Here is a 17,809-nt window from a genome sequence, read left to right on the forward strand (position 1 = left end):
GAAAGGCCTCTCTGACACTTAATATAAGCAAATGTCATATTATTTTCCATTTCTTTTTTCTTTTAAGATTTACTTATTTATTGGGACACCTGGGTGGCTCAGTTGGTTAAGCAGCTGCCTTCGGCTCAGGTCATGATCCCAGCATCCTGGGATCGAGTCCCACATCGGGCTCCTTGCTCGGCAGGGAGCCTGCTTCTCCCTCTGCCAGTGCTCGCTCTCTCTCTCTCTCTCTCTCTGACAAATAAATAAAAAAAAAATCTTTAAAAAAAAAAAAAAAAAAAAAAAAAAAAAAAAAAAAGATTTACTTATTTATTTTTTAGAGTACACAGAGAAAGGGGTAGAGGGAAAAGAAAAGAGTCTTTTTTTTTTTCTTCCATTTTATTTTTTCAGCGTAACAGTATTCATTGTTTTTGCACAACACCCAGTGCTCCATGCAAAACGTGCCCTCCCTATTACCCACCACCTGTTCCCCCAACCTCCCACCCCTGACCCTTCAAAACCCTCAGGTTGTTTTTCAGAGTCCATAGTCTCTTATGGTTCGCCTCCCCTTCCAAATTTTTTTTTTTTTAATAAACATATAATGTATTTTTATCTCCAGGAGTACAGGTCTGTGAATCGCCAGGTTTACACACTTCACAGCACTCACGATAGCACATACCCTCCCCAATGTCCATAGCCCCCTCCCCCTCTCCCAATCCCACCTCCCCCCAGCAACCCCCAGTTTGTTTTGTGAGATTAAGAGTCATTTATGGTTTGTCTCCCTCCCAATCCCATCTTGTTCCATTTATTCTTCTCCTATCCCCCTAACCCCCCATGTTGCTTCTCCATGTCCTCATATCAGGGAGATCATATGATAGTTGCACTACTGGGTATTTACCCTAAAGATACAAACATAGTGATCCGAAGGGGCACGTGTACCCGAACGTTTATAGCAGCAATGTCTACAATAGCCAAGCTATGGAAAGAACCTAGATGTCCATCAACAGATGAATGGATAAAGAAGATGTGGTATATATACACAATGGAATACTATGCAGCCATCAAAAGAAATGAAATCTTGCCATTTGCGACGACGTGGATGGAACTAGAGCGTATCATGCTTAGTGAAATAAGTCAATCGGAGAAAAGAAGAGAGTCTTAAGCAGACTGCACACTAAGCATGGACCCCAACATGGGGCTCGATCCCACGATCCTGAAAGAACAACCTTAGCCAAGACCAAGAGTCCAACACGCAATCAACTGTGCCACCAACGCACCCCTATTATTTTCCATCTCTAAATATATCTAATCATTTCCCTCCTTTTAATCCCAGGTGCCACCGCTTTAGTCCAATCTGTGTTTTTTCTGCCTGAACTCTTCATGATAGTCTCAGAACTATCTCTCTGCTTTCAGTTTAGTTCTCTTTGTTTTATCACTCTCTGTTCCAGAGTAATTGTTATAGAAATGAGAACTCGGATCCTGCTGTGATCCTGCTGTTCAACAGTGTGCCATCCAGACTGCACAGCTTAACATTTAAAGTTATTCACAGACATGCTGCCTATCTTCCCAGACTCGGATCTTTTTATTATTCTCCTCCATATAAGACAAATCGATCCCTTGTAGTTTTGTAAGTGTATGGTGCTTTCTCTCTTACTCCTTTGTATGTGTCCTTTGCTAGGAATGGCCTTTTCTCTTCCCTTGTTCATGTATCTTACCATTCATCTACTAGGTAGATACCCGTTCATTTGGTAGGACTGAACTCAGTGATTGTGTCTTCTGAGAAACCTTCAGAAATATTGAAGTTTCCTCTCTCTGTTTCCACTCACTGTATTATAATTGTGTGTGTTTACAAATCTCTACCTGTGAAGTATTGGGTTTTTTTGAGGCCAGAGATTTTTTTTTTTTTCCTTCCCCATCCTTGCTTCTCTTGAAAAGCCTCTACTTGGTGTCTTTGATAAACAGTTCTCAATAAATATCTATCAGCTACAATTGATTAGAGTTTTCTATAGTCATTTTGACTTAAAATTTTCCAATGTAAAAGCAGTTTGAATGCTGAAGAGTGCCCTGTGTGTTTCCTCATTTGACTACATCTGTGGTTTCCCAATATAGATGAATTTCAGTCAGCTACAGAATTTCTTTTTTTTTTCCTTCCCTCTGCTCTTCCTTTTTTTTCCTTCCCTCTGCTCTTAGTAAATAAATATCTCTGTAGGGGCGCCTAGGTGGTGCAGTTGGTTAAGCGTCTGGCTCTTGGTTTTGGCTCAGATGGTGATCTCAGGATCGAGATTGAGCCCCACATTAGGCTCTCTGCTGGGCATGGAGTTTGCTTCAGATTCTCTCCCACTGCCTCTCCCATACCCCACTTGCCCTCATGCACTTTCTCTTTCTCAAATAAATAAATCTTTAAAAAATAAATAAATAAAAATAAATCTCTCTGTAGAGAGGACCCAGGAATTTATACTTCCCATGAAGTTCCCTAAATGATCCTGATGTATCCTTTCTTCATATACATATTTGGGGAACACCACTCTGTAGTAGCCTCTGAAAACACTTTGTAAACTGTAAATATTAAGGAAATGTTAGTTATTACCATTTATCATTGTGACCTTCTCTGTGCCTTAACCAGAAATCTCAAAAGAAGTTGTTAACTTTTTCTCAAAGACTAATTCTTTAGTATCCTTAGTTTTGAAAGAACTTGAGGAAGTGTTGGTTGTGTTGTTCAAATATTGTTATCAGACTGAGTTCCAGAAGTCTGGAAACAAGCAAATGTCTTTATTCTCTGAAGGCTGAGGAGGAAAGATTTCAGAAACTATACACCAATAAACATGAATACAATTCACCATTAACATTCTAAAATAATTGAAAAGATAGCATTTAGAAAAGGAGATGGTGAAAATCAGAAGTCACCATTAGTTAACTGTTAAAGTCTTGACAAACTACTTTTATTTCTTTCTTGAGGTATTTGCTAGAACCTCTAGAGGAGAATGTCAGTGATAGAAGGTATTGAATTCCAATTTCAGCAAAACATTTTATCAAGATTAAGAATATCTCTGTAGACACATGGAAAAATATGAAAATAATAACACTGTAAATAAATGAGGATTGAAAGTAGTTTGAATATCAGTTTCAAAGAATGTTGATTGTAGATCAGCCAAGGGGAATATTACAGATTAAATGCTTTCAGGCTTTTTATTTATTTTTTAGCTAGTTATTGGTTAAGTCAGATTGGTTAAACCTGGATTTCACATTGAGCCCAGTGGGTAATTCTTTACAATTTTGATACTTTAAATACACCTTCATTTAGTTAATAAATGCAATAAATTGAGTACCTTGTAACTTTCACATACCCTGTTTTGATGTTCCTACTCCTATTCCCAGTGATTAACAGGAGAATGCTAAGTTAGCTAGTTTTGTATAAAATCATAGTCTAAGAAACTCTGACCTATGATCTAAAGAGTGATTTGCCTTTAAAAGAATTCAAAAGGGTTCTTCAATGTTAAATTAATGGAGGACTTCTAAAACTGAAGAGTTTGTAAAAGCATTTTTGTGACATTCTGCAAGACAAGGGGGTCCCCATTTCAATAGAAAGTACATTCCTATGGCAACAAGAAAGCACAGACTTTTTCTTTTTTTTTTTTTTTTAAGATTTAATTTATTTGGCAGAAAGAGACACAGCGAGAGAGGGAACACAAGCAGGGGGAGTGGGATGGGAGAGGGAGAAGCAGGCTTCCCACCAAGCAGGGAGCCCAATGCAAGGCTCAAACCCAGGAGCCTGGGATTATTACCTGAGCTGAAGCTTAGCTTAACAACTGAGCCACCCAGGCGCCCCAAGAAAGCACAGACCTTATAACAAAAGATAGTTGACAAAGCAAACAGAGGAGAAAAAAAAAATGTAAGATGGCAGAAGACTGAATATATGTTTTCTAACAATAATTATAAATGTAATAAACACTATTGTATAAGAAAAATACATTTTGGGTCAAAATCACATCAATAAGTGATTAAGGATGTTTTAAGATGAAAAAGATAAAAAAGGAAAAATAACACAATCTTAAAACTATTCTACAATAATTTTTTTAAAATAAGACTTCATCTTGAGAATAAACCTTTAATGATAATGTGTACACAATGAAGATATGCTCAAGAGCCTTTATGTATCAAATTTCCCAAAGGGAAAGTGCTGTTTCCCAATTTGGGTTACATGTTCATGCCCAGACTGCTTTATTGTTGCCAGAGGTGATGGTCACCTTAAAACCGTGGTGTGTAGGGTAGTTTCTAGATAAAATTCCTAAATAAAAGGGTGCTGAACAGATACTACAATAAATTATTTTCTATAGTAATCAATAAATAATTGCTGAAATATGGAAACAAAGCGCAGAAAATTTAAACAAGCTACTATTCATAAGCACTTTTTCATTGAATCCATCTTAAGGGCACATTAAAGTTAATGATCAAAGATATATTTACGTATGTATCTTATTAACTAGCTTAAAGAGAATGTTGGTAGTAAGACCAGGATTTCAGGTTTATTCATCCACAGATCTTTGTAGGGTGGCGGGGTGGAAGGACCGGTGAACTCCATGGCCTTTTTTTAAGTCTAACCAGCTGCCTCTTATGCATGTGAAAGTGGAAAGAGTAGATAGAATCAGTACAAATATGTAAGTACTACTACAAAGAAACTCAAGCACATGCCCTCCTGGCGACTTATCAATAACATCATGTTTGTGAATGAAGGAAAGCACATTAATAGATGTTTACACAATTTTTAGGATGCTTTCTTAGAAGTCTAGAGTCATAGTTGGTCATTATGCATGTGAATTAGACCAGAGGACCAGAGAGAGGGAGAGAGAAAGAGAGTGTGTGTGTGTGTATATATGTTTATACAGCTTTTTTTTTTTTTTTTAATAGGCTGCTGCTCTGTTGCTTTGGGGGAAATTTTCATAGATTTACATTTGGTAAATATATCCATGTCCAAAAAAAGATATGTATAGAAATTGGAATGCCAGCTAACTAAATCAACTCATAAAAACTTCAGTTAAAAGTAAGATATTTTCCACGATTATTTTAAAATATGATGTTTACTGGAAGGAAAGTCCAGAGAATTACCACAGATGAAGTGTGAGTGTATTTCTCCCACTTGTAAATGAGCTCTTATTTCCTACAGTGTATATTCTGGTCCACAATGAGTCATTTTCAACATGTTTCAATTTAACTCCTAATACATTTTTAAACTTGGCAGGCATATTTAGATGAACATTACTTCCAGTTTTAGAGACTGCTTCTAAATTATACTTCAGTATTGCAGTCATCATGAAAAGTTCTTTCAGTAAAAAGGAAACAGGATTGATTGGAAGTGTGTGTTTTAGAGGAACAAAAAATGGTTACCACTGAATAAAAGTCAGATAGTTAAACTTTTAAAAATTTCGTTACTACATAAACTCTTTTAACATTACCTTAAAAAGTTGTAGTTATGAGAACCTTTTTATGGATAGAAGATACTTAAAAGAAGAAAAAATAACATTTATCCCAGACAGTAAAATGAGTATTTACCAGATCTCTTAGCATGCCTAGCACTATTTAAGTGTTTTGCATGTGTTAACTTTTTTAACGCCCAGATAATAAGTATTGTTTATTTTCTATAAACCTTTCAGGTTTTGTTTCTATTATAATACATGGAGCTTGGCACATTTCTGGACATAAAACTAGAGCTACACGACTATTTCTAAAAGCTAATGACTTCATGGAGAATTTTACATATTGCCAACTCTTGATAAGTATTTAGCAATACTTATTAATACCATTTATAAATTTGTACAGTCCTGTGAATCTGACAGATTTCAGTTAACCAACCTGTCCATTGTTACTATTTTAATATTCTTTATTGCTGTTACAATTTTTATACTGTGCCTTATTACTTTTAACACTTTGAAAGTTCCCAAAAATTTAAAGTTGGGAAAAACTTTGTGATCATTGAAAACATTCAACTCATTTTGCAATATATAAAACATCCTCAGGTAGGTGTCTGCATGGCTTTACACCCTCCAGAAATTCTAGGAGCAATCTGTTCCTTACTACTTCCATCTTCTGGGGGGGGTCCAGGAGTTCCTTAGGCTTCATTGGCTTCCTTAGCTTGTGGCCACACCACTGCCATCTCTACCTCTGTCTGCACATTACCTTCTCTGTAGCTCTCGTGTATGCGTATGATTACATGTAGGGCCCATCCAGGGGCTTAAGTTAAGCATCTTCCACTCAAGATGCTTAACTTAATCACATCTGCAAAACTCCTTCTTCCAAATAACATAACATTCACAGGTTCTAGAGACGACTCCATGGACATGTATCTTGGGGAGGGACTACCATTCAGCCCACTACATTTTTTAAAAAAATGCTTTTAAGTAACTTAATTTAGTATTTTTTCAGGTTTCTTAATGGGAGTAACATTTTATTTTTACATTTTCCAACCAGAATTTTACAAGGTGTCAGCTAATTTTAGAAGTTGTTAAAATTCTATAAAGTTGGATTACTATTTTAACTTTCTAACGTGACATTAAGCAAATTACCAGCTCTTGAACAAATAGCTCCTTAGAGATTCTAGACTCTGTACCATATGATATATGACATATATTATAAATAAAAAGTCATTCGACATGATTTTTAGTAAGATTTTTTAGGAACATCATGGCAGTGACATTGAGGGTTGAAGAAACAGAGTTGGACATTTTTAAGACACTGTGTAAAAATACAGCTCTAAGGTAAACTATATTAACTTCATTTAGACTATTACTTTTTATATAGCAATTAAATTTTGCTTTACTGTCTTTGAGATTTATTAAATAAGACCTCAAATGCTTTAGTAATGACTATTTCATATTTTATCTTTGTTCCACTTAAACTTTTTCCATTCAGCAAACTTTTAGCCCTTTCTGATTTTAATAAATGTTTATGTGTAACCTGTGTATTTCTGTGGTATGTGCCAGGTATGTCGTCATTTAGTTTCTCCTGTAGAAGTCTTTATGATTAGATACGCAGATAGTCTCAATTCCTTTTAGCCATCAAAGTGTGTTACTGTAAAAGAAGGACCATAACCAATATATAACTCCTTGCTTTATAGAATTAACCGAAATCTCATATACAATTTTAAGTTCTCAATAAATGTTAACTATTATTTATTGTCATCATCCAGTTAGTTGATTTTTAAGGTAAGGTATATCTGTGTTCTCTTTCAGCATGGTAAAGATAAAGGGTTAGGAGCAGGCTCTGATGAGACTTGGTAAAACTAATTTCGTGCAAATGGATAATCTTCACTGTTACAAAGCTCTCTAAAGAAAGAGGACCCTTTCTTCAACTTACTATTTATTTTAATTATTAGTAATTTATACTATTAATATTTCCTTTGCATTTTTTTAAGTTTAAAAAATATATATCCATGCACTTTTAAATGGATGTATTTTTTTTAAGTTAAAGGCAGTGTTTTTTTCCCCTTTTTAAAGTTTATTTATTTATTTAAAAAAGAGAGAGTGTATGCTCCATGCTAGTGCAAGGGGGTGGACAGCGGAGGAGACTCCGTGAGACTCCGTGCTGAGTGGGAGCCTGAACTCCCAAGCTCAGTCTCACCACCCTGAGATTGTGACCCTAGCGGAAACCAAGGATTGGATGCTTAACTGACTGAACCACCCATGCACCCTTGTTTTTTTACTTTTTAAAATGAAAAGTCTATATATTTGTAAAAAGTGAGAAATGAATTAATGCATCTTTAAACAGCAAAACTTAACTGACATCCACATATCTATTATTAGAACTCAAATGTTTTCTTTTAATTCACTGGGCCCTGAAGTGTGAATTTCTATGGCTAGATTATTCATAGGTACTCCAAATGTAATGATGGCTGTCATTTCTAAAATTCTTTTTGTCCAGTGATGGAAAATGACCAAAAGAATACAACTCCCTGCCTCCAGGCAAGAGTACACCCAGATCATTCTAGTCAGATAGGCTGTTCATATGTAAACCTGTAAAAGAACTCATGTACCTGTAAATGACAATGAAATGTTAGCTTTCAAACAATTTTTTAAAGTAGTTTACAGGAAAATCAAGGTATGGTTTATGAGAATGGAATGTTCTGTATGCTTGTGCCACAAACATGTCTATTCTTACTCATTTGTCATCTTTTGCCATTGGTTATACTGTGCATTTGATCCAGAAGTAAGTCAACAGATGTTTAAATGAGAAATATGTGTTGTGAAATTCAATCATTCGTATATAGTAAACACAGATTTTGTTAGTCCAAAGTTACAACATTCGCGCGATAAATTAGATTCTTTAACTAAAGCACGGATGTCTAACTTTTTAAAATGAAGAGTATTAACTGGATACTTCTAAAGGAAAATAATTTGTTAGCCAGTTTTCCATATCTCTCGCTGCTATATTCTTCCACTTGGGATTCAGTATAGCCAATAATGCCTCTCCTCATTATAGAAACCACCCTTTCCCATCACTATCAGTAGACCTCCTGGGCAATTTGTAAGCTCTGATTGCCTTTCTGCAGGCTTCTCTATTTATCTTACAAATTTTAGACAATATTGCATTTACAAACTATAATTTATAGCAAAGTATAGCTAAAGTTTATGGCTTTTTAAGCCATACATGTTTCTTTAATGGTGGTACTAGAGCATGTTAAATGGCCCAAACTTTTCATGAATTTTCAGTAAAAAAAAAAATAGCAGTCGTACTTCTTGGGGTCCATTTGGGTAGGACTGTGAAAGAGATACCGAACTTTTTTTCTTCTTATGATTTTTATTTATTTATTTTTTGTTTTTAAGTAATCTTTACAGCCAGTATGGCTGGGGCTCAAACTCACAACTGCAAGGTCAGGGGTCACAGTCTCCACTGACTGAGCCAGCCAGGTACCCTTATGAATTTTATTTTTTAAAATTATAATTTAATTTTATAAACACTTAAGAATTTTTAACTTCAGATACCATCTGAATATAGATTTGTAGCTACATAATTGTACATAAAAATTCCATATAGATAAGCTCATTTTCCTTTATCATTTTATAACTGAACCTAACAGAAATCAATTGCTATGACTGACTTCCCTGTCAGAATTGACTCTATAGTTCAGTTCTATGAACCATTCCCTGCTTTCCCTAATTCATTAATGTGTGGTCGAACCTAAGGTTTCCTTCCTGTGAATTCCAAATGTTTAACATTGCTTGCCTTATTTCCTTTTATTATAAATGAGAACTCGGCACTTTACGAAATACATCAAAAGCCAACAGAGAAACCTATCTCTCCCCACAGTTTCAGAGGGTATAGAGAAAAATATGTATTGTGTTCAGATTTCTCCTCGGTGGAGGGTGGACTGTGTTAAGAGTGACAGGAACTAAAATATCTCTCTAAATTTTTCCTGTCGTGAGCTAGAAGTTATTCAGCTCAATATGCATTGAACCTTTATGCATGACACTATAGAAGAATAAAAAAAGATTAAAACATGATTTCTATTTCCCAAGAGCTGAAAGAATAACCGTGTATACATATTTGTATTTTATTTATTTATTTTTAAATTGTATTTATTTATTTGACAGACAGAGATCACAAGTAGGCAGAGAGGCAGGCAGAGAGAGAGAGGGGGAAGCACTGGGATCACGACCTGAGCTGAAGGCAGAGGCTTTAACCCACTGAGCCACCCAGGCGCCCCCATATTTGTATTTTAAAGCAAAATATTATATATCTTGCAGTGTCCATACTGGTCTATAAATGTCTCTATGCTGAGAGTATCAGGAAGGACCTTTTAGAGCAGGTGGTATATGATATACGCATTTGACGTATGAATTTTATTTTTTTAAGTTGAAGTGTGATTAACATATAGTGTTATATTTCAGGTATACAACAGAATGATTCAACAATTCTATTTATTACTCAATGCTCATCATGATAAGTGAACTCTTTAATTCCCTTTATCCGTTTCACCATTTGATACACAGATCTGAGAGAAGGGCATTCCAAAAACTTTGTAAACCTAAATATAGGGGGCAAAAAATTAAAGAATTGTCAGGAAACAGCAGATAATTCAGTCAGCTGATTTGGAATGTACAAGTAGGGAGGTGTTTTCATATTTTGGTACAACTGGCATATCTGGAAAAAAGAACTTATATTTATTCCAGTGAGAACTAAGAGGTGACCTGATAAAAATCATGTCAAAAATCACAGAGGGTTATCTTGGTAGTAATATATGATGTCGATTGAGAGTAATATAAGATACCCTGAAGAGGAGTTCCTAACGTCCGGATGAGAGTTAAGTAAGAATAGCCTCAATTGGTGTGATGGCATAGGGAATAGATGGGAGATTTCAGAAATCAGAATGAAACCAGAAATGGTTTCAGAAATACAACTATGGGATGATGAATGGTGGATCTTGCCCTCTCTCTATTCACCCACCCCCTCCCACAGGAAAAAAAATGTTTGATATATTTGGGCCATATTCCAAGACATAGTTTGGGCCACATTTCTAGTTGGGTAGTCTCTAACTGAATGGTCACGTGAAGTCATGAGTACACCTTCCTGTACTCATGAAGGTTGGAGCTCACTTGTACCTCTTTCCAGTTTTCTGCAATTTGTATACTCTAATGTACTCTCCGGGAGTCAACTGGGGTTAAAAATGGGATTGGGGCTTAACAGGCCCTTTTTAGACCTATCACATTCTCTGTCCTCTCTACCAGACTTGGGGTTTTCACTATAAGCCCAGCTATTAACATAATCATATTTCCTGTTTGCTACTGGCCCTTTTCTACCTGTCTTTTCAGGAACATCTTGGTGAGAGATGTTTATTTTAATGAAGTGTTAGACATTTCGTGGATTTCCCTAAGTATCACTTCATAGCACGCAATCCCACTATCATCACAAACAAGGGGAATCTGCAGTCTGCGTGCATTAGAGGCAGTATAGTTTAAGATTACTTTTCCTGTGGGTGCCTGGGTGGCTCAGTCAATTGAACACATGCCTTCCGCTCAGATCATGATCCTAGGGTCCTGGGATTGAGCCCCACATTGGGCTCCCTCCTCCTCCTTCTCTCTCTGCCTGCTTCTCTACCTACTTGTGCTCGTGCACTCTTTCTCTCTCTGTCAAATAAATAAATCTTAAAAAAAAAAAAATTACTCTTCCTGGCAGTAGATTGCCTAGGTTATGATACTGGCTCTTTGGTTACCAGGTGCTTGACTTTGGGAAGGTTTTTTAGCTGCTATGTGCCTCAGTTTCGTCACGTATAAAATAAAGATAACAATAGTAACTAATATAATTGTTGTGAGGACCAAATGAGTGCTTGGCATAGTGTTTGTCACATAAGCATTAAATGTTAGCTGTTGTGGTTGTTACAAGATACTAGATCTGAGTTTGTGTTTGGAGAGTTATTAGTGATTCCTACAGAATTTACTAAGTAGTTAAGATGACAACTCAGAAGAAGAATCATTCCTCCAGAAAGCAGAAGTGATTCATGGGTGAAAGAAGGTTATGATTTTGATTTAGGACTTGAATTTAAAGCACCATTCACATATAAAAATATAGTTGATGAATGCAAATAAGGATCTCAAGCGTGGTAGAAGATCAGGCCTGAAGATAAAGATTTGGGAAGGAATAATGAGTACTGAATATTGCTGTGGGTCAGATACTGTGCTAATGTTTTGAGGTTTTTTTTTTTCCTTCTTTGAATAATTTTATTCTATTCTCCAATTTTATTTTTCACACGGTACTTTTTTTTGTTTTTTGTTTTTTTTTAGTGAGGAAATTAAGGCTAAAGGGGTTGTTTTCTTTTTTTTTTTTTAAAGATTTTTATTTATTTATTTGACAGAGAGAGATCACAAGTAGGCAGAGAGGAAGGCAGAGAGAGTGAGAGGGAAGCAGGCTCCCTTCAGAGCAGAGAGCCGGACGTGGGACTCGATCCCAGGACCCTGAGATCATGACCTGAGCCGAAGGCAGCGGCTTAAACCACTGAGCCACCCAGGCATAAAGGGGTTGTTTTCTTAAAATATCTTAGCTGGAACCTATAATACTACTAAAACTGATAAATGACTTCAGCAAGGTTGCAGTATATAGGGTCATTATGAAAGAAGCCAGTTGTATTTCTGTATACTAGCAATAAGCAGTTGAGAATTATAAAGTAAAAGTTCTTAAAAATATCATTTGTAATAGTATCAAAAATATTAAATACTTGAAGACAAAATTAACAAATAAGAAGTAAGCACAGGTTACACACTGAAAATTCGTTGCTGAGAAAAAGTAAGGCCAACCTAAATAAGTAGAGAGAGAAATCGTGTTTATAGATTGGAATGCTCAGTATTGGTAAAGTATCAATTGTGCCCAAAATGATTAACAGATTCAGTGCAATCCTGTTGAAAAACTCTGCAAGTTTTTTTGTTTGTTTTGTTTTGTTGTTGTTGTTTTGTAGAATTGATAAGCTAACCTAAAATATGCATGGAAATTCACAGGACCCAGAATATCCAAAACAATTTTCAAGAATGAAAGTGCCAAGATAATGCAACAAGGAATTGTTGAATCTAACATGCTGGAGTACTTTTATATCCATATGCAAGAAATTGAACCTCAACCCTTCCCTCACACAAAATATAAAAATTGATTTGTAATCATTTACAGATCTAAATATAAGAAGTAACACTAGAAAACTAGAAAAGGCATAAGAGAAAATCTTTGTAACCTTTGGTCGATTAAGGATTACATAAATAGCGGGCGCCTGGGTGGCTCAGTGGGTTAAACCTCTGCCTTCAGCTCAGGTCATGATCTCGGGGTCCTGGGATCAAGCCCCGCATCGGGCTCTCTGCTCAGTAGGGAGCCTGCTTCCCTTCCTCTGCTTCTCTGCCTACTTGTGATCTCTGTCTGTCAAATAAATAAGATCTTTAAAAAAAAAAAAAAGATTACATAAATAGGACACAAAGCACATGAGCCATAAAGAAAAAACTTGTTACACTCGACTTCATCAAAATAAGAAAATTTTGTTCTTCTGAAAAGAAAGGAAAGGCAAGGCACAGACTTGAAAATATCTGCCAAATACAAATAATAACTATCCAGAACTCTTACGACATAAGTCAAACTGCCTGCTTTTATTTATTTTTTTAATATTTTTTTTTATTTATTTGACAGACAGAGATCACAAGTAGGCAGAGAGGCAGGCAGAGAGAGAGGAAAGGAAGCAGGCTCCTTGCTGGTCAGAGAGCCCTATGTGGGGCTCCATCCCAGGACCCTGGGATCATGACCTGAGCCGAAGGCAGAGGCTTTAACCCACTGAGCCACCCAGCCGCCAAACTGCCTGCTTTAAAAAAAAAAAAAAAAAAAAAAAAAATTAATGGTCAAGGGTTTGAATAGACACTTTACAAAAGAAAAAATGCCCAAAATCACTATTAATCATCAGGAAAGTGAAACTAAAATCACAATTAGATACCACTACAACCACTAGAATGACTAGATTTTAGAAGACTGATACACCAGATGTTGGCAAGATTGTGGGTCAGCTGGGTCATCACCCATTGCTGGTGTAGATGTGTAATTTATACAGTCGCTTCGGAAAGCAGTTTGGTAATTTTTTATAAACATACACTTACTGTATGACCCCGCAATTCTGCTTCAAGTTATTTACCAAAGAGAAAAACATGTCCATAAAGAAACTGTATAAAACTGCATTAACAGCTTTATTCATAATGGCTCAAAACTGAAAACAACCCAATGTACATCAGCTAGTGAATGAATGAACAAATCTTGGCACATACACACCACCGTGGACTACTACTCAGCAATAAAGAATGAACTACTCCTATATGCAACAACATGGATAGATCTTTTCAAAAGCACTTTGTTAAATGAATGCTGGCAGACACAAAAGACTACATACTATTTGATTCCATTTATGTGACATTCTAGAAAAGGCAAAAACTAATGACAAAGCAGATCAGAGGTTGTCAGGAGCCAGAGGTAGGATGACAGAATTGACTTCAGAGGAGCACAGAAAATTAGGGGGGATGGTGGAAATGCTGTGTTTCATGATGATGGTTATCGTTACATGACTGTAGATATTTGGCAAAATTCATAGACCTGTACCCCTAAAATAGTGAATTTTGCATTTGTACCTCATTTCCCAATAAAGCTTCTAAGTGGGGGGTGGAGGGTGATAGTGGATGGTTGTGCCAATATTCAAATCTACTTCTCTACTTTTATGGCAATGGTTGGAGGGCCAGACCAAAAAGTCATTGAAAATTTAAGATTTCTATTTTCAGATGACACTTGGAAGGGGAAACTAGCTTCTAAGAGGTTAAGTTGTGAAGGTACAGAAGCAGCAACTGTAAACAAATGGGAAAAGGGGGAGGAATTATTAACTTAAGGGGATAACAGAGTTAGGTGAAAGTTGAGTTTTTTTCCCTTCTTTGGGTCACAGGGGCACCAAGCATGTTTGTGAGCAGAAGAGAGGCACTTTGAAAGGAAACGTTTGAAAATGCAATCAAGAAGTGATCACTGAGGAAGTTAAAGTCTTTTAGCATCAAGAGGTTAAATGGAGAACTGCGATCCTTGAACCAGAGAAGGAACATTATCAGATAGGAGTGTTGAAAAAGAAAGAAAATTAGGGATGAACTTTTGAGGTAGAGATGAAGGAACCAGAAAATGCTTTTGCTGGGTAGATACTGATCTTAATAAAGAGAAAGTCATCAAATGAGACTGAAGGTGGCCCGGAGAGCCTTAACAATACACAACTTTTGGAACAATCACTACAGAGAATATAATGGTCTAATAGATTTGAACAAGTTTATTCTAAGCAGCAGTAAGAGCCAGGTCATGGCCTTGGTCCGCATGCTGTCACTGATGTTCTACAGCTTCTCTTAATTCAAAACATAAGTTGACAATTCAAACCAGAGGCAGACCAAATCCAGCCTGCCATCTGTTTTTCTGCAACCTACAAGCTAAGAATGGTTTTTATTTTTTTTAATTATTAGGGAAAGAATCAAAAGAAGAATAATATGTCATAGCACATGAAAATTATATTAAAATCAAATGTTAGTGTCCATAAATAAAGTTTTATTGGAACACAACTACACCCATTGGTTTATATATATATAAATGTGGCTGCTTTTGTGCTAACACCTGCTCAGGTGGGTTGTTGCAACTGAGACCATATGGCCTGCAAAGCCTAAAATTTTTACTCTCTGACCCTTTACGGAAAAAGTTTGCTGACCCATTTATCTAAAACCAGCTTTATTTATCTATGCCAGCTTTTCAGCAGCTTAAATTAAGTAGCAGTGGTCCCTAACCAGTTACTCATCTCTTTCTCTACAGCCATTCACAAACCTGAGTAGATAGGTCACCATTTATAGATTCCTTCCTGGATTTCAGCAGTGATTTTCTTATTCTCCTTAGCTGAGCAAATGGGAAATTATTTGACTTTGAAGACATAGTTATATTTCCCTGAAGGTTAAGTTGTTAACATTCCATTGACTGGAAGAAAAACAAAATTCTGTGCTTCCAAAATGTCCATATTTTAAACAATTAGAGCATGTCACTCTTCATAGGAAAACATAAGAAACATAATGAGACCTCTTCTAGGGTGAAAATGGAACAGCTCGGTCAGGAGAGCATGTAAGATCACCTATCATTTTGCCCACAAAGGCTTTTTTTTCTTTGAAGATTTGGCAGTCTTGAATATTTAATTTTATTTAGCAACCACTAACGTGGTAGTACTTACTATACCAGCAGTTTTAAGCATTTTACTAACATTAATTCATTTAATCTTTATATGATGAGATTGTTATTCTTATATTATAGATAAGGAAACTGAGGCAGACAGGTAGTAGGGGGCAGGTATAGAATTTGAACCCACACATCTGGCTTCAGAATCCTTGCTTAATATAGTTATATGTAAACATCTAAAATTACATTATGTAAACACATACTCTTCAGTCATCACATGAACCTTCAAGATCACCAGAGGCACTTTCTGAATTATCCTACATACAGTTTTCCAGAACACATCACTTTTACTGCTTTCTTAATTTTTTCACTGTTTGAATCCCTTGATAATATGGTCACTGGATTTTTATCTTTAGCCACAAATATCCATTCAAAGAATTGGGGAAAATTTTTTTTTTCTTTCTTTTGGCATGTTTGTAATCTTCAAAAAGTGATTGATTTAGATGTCTTTTTAAAATAATCTCTAAACCTCTTCTCAGTGTAGTTGTGAAGCTGATACCTAGAAATGTTTATTAAATCTGTGTTAAATGTTTTGTTTTCATGCTGATAGATCCCTTCAAATGAACAATATCAGCATTCAAAATCTGTACTGATGGTGGTTTTGGCAAGCCAATTTGTCTTCCCCAAATAGTATTTTATATTTCAAGATAAAGTGGTTGAAAGAATGCTCAGTGAAAGAGATTTTATAAGAACTCAAAAAAGTGACACCCTTTTTGTCTTAAGGATAATTTTGAAGGAAAGTCCTTATCTTCTGTTCACTCCCAACTCTACATTATCAGTAAGATACAGAGCCAAAGCAAAGGGAAGTAACATCTCTCAACTTCCTTCTGTGACAACCATAACACCCTTAATGACCTTCAACCCTTCTTAAGCCTCTGCTGACATAAAACACAGCTTTTCCTCTGCCCATGTAGAGCCTTTTTGTGTTTTATTCTTTTTGTGGACCTGTGGAGCCTAGACCGGTTCTCCTCTTCTTTGTTCACCTTTCATTCTTGTTCTTTGTCTCTAGTCTTTTTCTCTTTTCAGTTGTCTCTGTCCACATTTACCTACCACATTTACCTTCAGTGTGTTGCTGAACATTGTATGTGTGTTTTTGGCTCACATATTTTAACTTTTTAAAAATGTTTGTAACTTTTTATTTTAACTTTTAACTTTTTAAGAAGTTTTATTTAACTTTTCAAACTTTTATTTTAACTTTATTTTATTTAACTTTTTAAAAATGCTTTATTTTAACTTATAACTTATAAATATATCTCTCTTGGATACAGTATGTTGAAGTGTAAGAGCCCAGAAATTTGAGGCAGTCTTGGATGTAGATTCCAGCACTTTTACGTACTTGGCACGTCATTAACTTTTCTGAGTCTCTGTTTATCTCTAAAAAAAGCATAATGCGAAATTCTGTGTTAGAGTTTTGGTGATGGTTAAATAAAAAAAAGTAAACATACATGGAAAGCAGATATAAACCAAAGGTACCAAAATATTAAGCTCTTTTCCTTTGTGTCGGTCTCTACGCATGCTGACAAGTCATGCCAATTCACCTTTCTCTTCGTAAATGGCTCTAGGGTTCATCTTTGATGTTTGATCACAAGCCTTTCACAACTACTTCTTTGGATCTTGGTTACAAAAGCCAAGTGAGAGAAAAGGAAGAGGAGGCAAGGCAATAATAAAAGCACCAAATTTCCACCAGCCTGAAGAGGAGGAGCAATGCCTTCTGGGAAAGGGAAACATAGGGATAATATAGGGAGAAGAGTGAAGGCTAAGAAAATGTTTGAGAAGAAAAGGCATTTCTTCAAAATAATAGTCGGAAGTTCTTAAAATGTTTATTTTTTTCATTCAATTAGTATTTCTTGAGTTTCTTTGATTATATTGAGTACTTTGTTATTTCATTTTTATTCTGAATAAAATTAATAGCAATAAACAGATAGTTAAATAGATACCTAGGGATATAGACATTTTCTGGAATATTATAAGCTTTCTCAATTGATAAATAGCTGTAGAAAGTGAAAATCTGATTATAACATGATATGTTAACCGTAAACTCGCATAGTATTACATTTTATATATGCTTGTTTGAAAACCCCAAGGTAGTAGTTTA

The 17,809-nt window shown here is 35.7% G+C and overlaps 1 protein-coding gene across 2 annotated transcripts in view; it reads left to right on the forward strand.

Moving 5' to 3' along the window:
• PIBF1 (progesterone immunomodulatory binding factor 1) overlaps positions 1-17,809 on the forward strand; it is a 202,674-nt gene that overhangs the window by 81,425 nt on the left and 103,440 nt on the right. The gene's annotated exons all lie outside the window — the stretch shown is intronic.

The sequence above is a fragment of the Meles meles genome, chromosome 14 (assembly GCF_922984935.1).
Source record: "Meles meles chromosome 14, mMelMel3.1 paternal haplotype, whole genome shotgun sequence".
NCBI classification, from domain to species: Eukaryota; Metazoa; Chordata; class Mammalia; order Carnivora; family Mustelidae; genus Meles; species Meles meles.